This window comes from Bos indicus x Bos taurus, chromosome 18 (assembly GCF_003369695.1).
Source record: "Bos indicus x Bos taurus breed Angus x Brahman F1 hybrid chromosome 18, Bos_hybrid_MaternalHap_v2.0, whole genome shotgun sequence".
NCBI classification, from domain to species: Eukaryota; Metazoa; Chordata; class Mammalia; order Artiodactyla; family Bovidae; genus Bos; species Bos indicus x Bos taurus.
Window position 1 is genome coordinate 54,028,677 of NC_040093.1, and position 3,732 is coordinate 54,032,408.

Below are 3,732 nucleotides of genomic sequence, written 5' to 3' on the forward strand. Positions count from 1 at the left end.
CACTGACTCAATGGACATGAACTTGGACAAACTCCAGGAGATGGTGAGGGACAGGGAAGCCTGGAGTGTGGCAGTCCATGGGGTCACAAAGAGTCAGACACTACTTGGCAACTCAACAATAACCACCACAACAACAACCTCCCAATTCCCATGACAAATGTTCCGACCAGGAAAACAGGCAGGAAGAGGGCAAGACACTGCCCAGAGCTGCTGGGCTGGCCAGGACCTAGTCAGAGCCGGCTCCCTGAGTTTCTATTTCCTCGTTTCTGAAGTGAGCCTTCTAGACCATCTCTCAGATGGTTTTCAGTTCTGTTACACAATATCCATCCTCCACAGATGGAGGTGGAAAGCAGCTCAAGGGCGGTTTGACATCGACACACTGGAATTTATGAGAGATGAAAATGCTTGTCACCTGATCCCTGAGGGTGGGGGTCCTGCCCTTCCCACCGCAGAAGTTTAGCATCGACGTGGAAACGGCCGAGGACACAGTCAATTCCTCCCCTGCATGAGTCAGGAGGCAAATGTGAGGTGTGCAGTGCTGAGAAGCCTACATGGGCCAGTGCAACTTCCTGGGGGCGGGGGGAGGCCAGTGTTACTTGCAATTTGTAGAAGTAACTATTTCTATATTAAATACAGCAGTTGTGGAGTAAAATACAAATTTTCCATGGATTTTCACAATCAAACACAGGATTGTTGAAGGCATGTCATGCACAGGGCAGGACAATTGAGGTCACTGCCCCACATTCCACATTGCACAAACTTCCCTGCCAACTTTTCAGTAGACAAGTATGACAAGAAGGAAAAAAAAATTTTTTTAATGCAGAGCCTGCCTCTGGGGTCTCCAGGACCAGCACGGAGCCTGGACGCCACCTGGTGTTCATTTGGGATATGACAGTCAGCATCCTGAAGGGGTTGGCTTCAAATACCTGTGGAGCAGTGGAGCAGGGGAGCCGGTTCCCATATCACTGTGGGAACCTCCCCACCCCTCCCCCAGGGGCCCCCTTTGTTAACACGCTCATTTGGGTGAGGTGGAGCCTCCCCAGCCTGGCCTCAAGAGCAGCACCGGCTTGTTAACCCCACCTCTGCTCTGCTCCCCTTGGAGACCCTGGTCCAGAAGCCCTGGGTCAGGCGGAGAGGTCTGTTTTCTGGCTTCTCAGGCAACCTGGGAATGAAGGCAGAGGTCTGAATTTGCCATCACCGTGGGCAGATTTTAAACCCTACAGAAGCACCTAATACTGATATAAGGCCCAGGCCTCAGTGCCTTTACACAATAGCCCAGGTGACCCTAACACCCACCCTGAGCTGAGAAACACTGGGATGAAGACTCGCATCACGTGAGTTTTCTGATTTCAGCGTCCTGGTACTTACCTGGTGGTCCAGTGGTTAGGACTCCACGCTTCCAATGAAGGGGCTGCAGGTCCGGTCCCTGGCCAGGGAACTAGATCCCACACGGCCGAAAAATTAGTTTTTTAAAAGATTTCAGCATCCTTGGGAAGGACGCCAGCAGTGAACCTGGCTCCTCAATCAAGTGATGAGCACTTCCTGGGATATCCTTTGGACCAAGAGGTTCAGAGAGGTGTAGGCTGCCCACATGGACGTGTCCCGTGTTTGGGGTCATGTATATCCTGCTCCTGTAGGCACTCTGTCGGGACACCCTAAATGTCCTCAGCTTTCTTCACTAAAACACAAAAATTCCACAGTTAGAGCTATTTTCTGGCACAGTAACTGGTGGGATCAATCAGGTAAACGACCGCACTAAGGACGCAGAGCTTTGGCGCTAAAACTGGGAAAACCAAGATAGGTTTGCCGCCCTCAACCTCACACCCGCCTCAGACCAGCAGCAGTACCTGGGGCTGGGCCTCACTGTGCACTGGAGAGGCGGTGGGAGTCCACTCAACTCTCGAAGGGTCTGTGACCCCCAGGATGACAATCCTGTGTTCCGTGCTTACCCACATTGCAGCCCTACGGGTGCACTAGAGTGAATCTGGCAATAGATTTAGGGAGGAATTGAGGTTCCTAACATCCATCCCAAGACCAGGTGCTGCCTGCAGGGCGGGTCTCAGAAGGGAAGGCTCAGGAGATCACTGGTCAGCGGAGAGCAGTGGACGTCTGAGTTCAGCTGGTTTTGTTGTTGACTTCTGGTTTGGTTGGGGGGAGGGGAGAAATCGTTTACAGGGCAAAAGATGAGGAAACCGTTTAGAACATTTCTAATTTTACAGGGTTGTTTTTGCTTGGGGCTGACAGATATGGCAGCTGGCCTTCTGAGATGTGGGGGCTGCCTTCACTTCCCCACACACCTGGGGCTCACCTCTCTTTCACTCCTGTCATCCCTGCCCCGGTCAATCGGATCCCATTCAGCAGTTTCTCTGCAATGCCGGTCTGTCTCAGAGGCCAGCCCAGGAGGGTCAGTGTCAGGACTGAGTGCCCCAGCCCCCTGGACCTTTTCTTTTTACTCTTTCCTATTTCTTTTGGCCGCACTGGGTCTTAGTTGCTGCACGTGGGACCTTCAATGTGGTGTGCAGAATCTAGTTCCGCGACCAGGGAATGAAGCTGGGCCCCCTGCATTGGGAGCACAGACTTAGCCCCTGGACCACCAAGGCAGCCCGCCCCTGCCCAGATCTTACCAAGGTCCCCAGAGTTCACTTGCTGTCGGACTGGGTAACCTTCCCAGCCTCATCAGATGGTTCCACCGCACCTCCTTCCTGGTAGAACCCTTGGCTACCCTGGGGTCTCAGCTCTCGGGTCCATCAGCTGTCCCTGCTCCCCTCTGCTTCCTCTGGCACCACAGCAGATACCGTGCCGGGCTTGGGGCCGTGGTTGATCTGTCCCCACCCATTTGTCCTCTGGGGGATCATAGGGGTGGTTCACAGTAACATCTCACCTAATGGTTCAATGTGTGCGTGCTCAGTTGCTCAGTCGTTTGTGACCCCATGGACCGTAGACTGTGAGGCTCCTCTGTCCGTGGGATTTTCCAGGCAAGAATACTGGAGCGGGCTGCCATTTCCCTCTCCAGGGGCTCTTCCTGACCCAGGGGTCTTGCATCCCCTGTGTTAGCAGGAGGATTCTTTACCACTGTGTCACCTGGGCTAGATAGAAGTACCAGTGGGATTTCTGGTTTTGCTCTCTAGTATCTGTTCCTACAATACGGAGGGAATCACAGAAATTCCAAACCCCTGCCGCCACAGCCTTCGCCTCTCTGGAACCCCCTCTCCATTGCTGTTAACCATCCAAATAGGCCACCGTCATCTTTGCTGTTGTGGTCAACCAGTGTCTGAGGATCTGCCCTCATGGTCTCCTATCCCTCTGCTCCCCATTCTTCCTGAATCTCACTCCTTTCTTCTGAACTATTCTCTCCTTCCTGGATTATGTCCTTCATTGCTTCGTCAGGGAAGACCTGTGAGTAACACACGCTCTTCATGTTTGCCTGTATCTTTCTTCCCCTTGCACTTGGTTAACAGGTTCTGCGTGCATGCTCAGTCACTTCAGTTGTGTCTGATTCTTTTCCACTCCATGGACTGTAGAGCCTGCCAGGCTCCTCTGTCCACAGGATTCTCCAGGCAATAATACTGGAGTGAACTGCTATTTCCTCCTCCAGGGGGATCTTCCCAACCCAGGGATCGAATCCACATCTCCTGTGTCTCTTGCAGCATCAGCAGGCGGATTCTTTACCCACTGAGCCACGTGAAATACTGTGGACCTAACAGAAGCAGAAGACATTAAGAAGAGGTGGCA

The 3,732-nt window shown here is 52.8% G+C and overlaps 1 long non-coding RNA gene across 1 annotated transcript; it reads right to left on the reverse strand.

Moving 5' to 3' along the window:
- Positions 1–789: 789 nt before the first annotated feature.
- Positions 790–2,957, reverse strand: LOC113875458. Its single transcript, XR_003506250.1, has 2 exons — positions 1,081–2,957; positions 790–926 (listed from the first exon to the last, which is right to left on the reverse strand). It is a non-coding gene; the product is annotated as an uncharacterized LOC113875458 (long non-coding RNA).
- Positions 2,958–3,732: the final 775 nt, after the last annotated feature.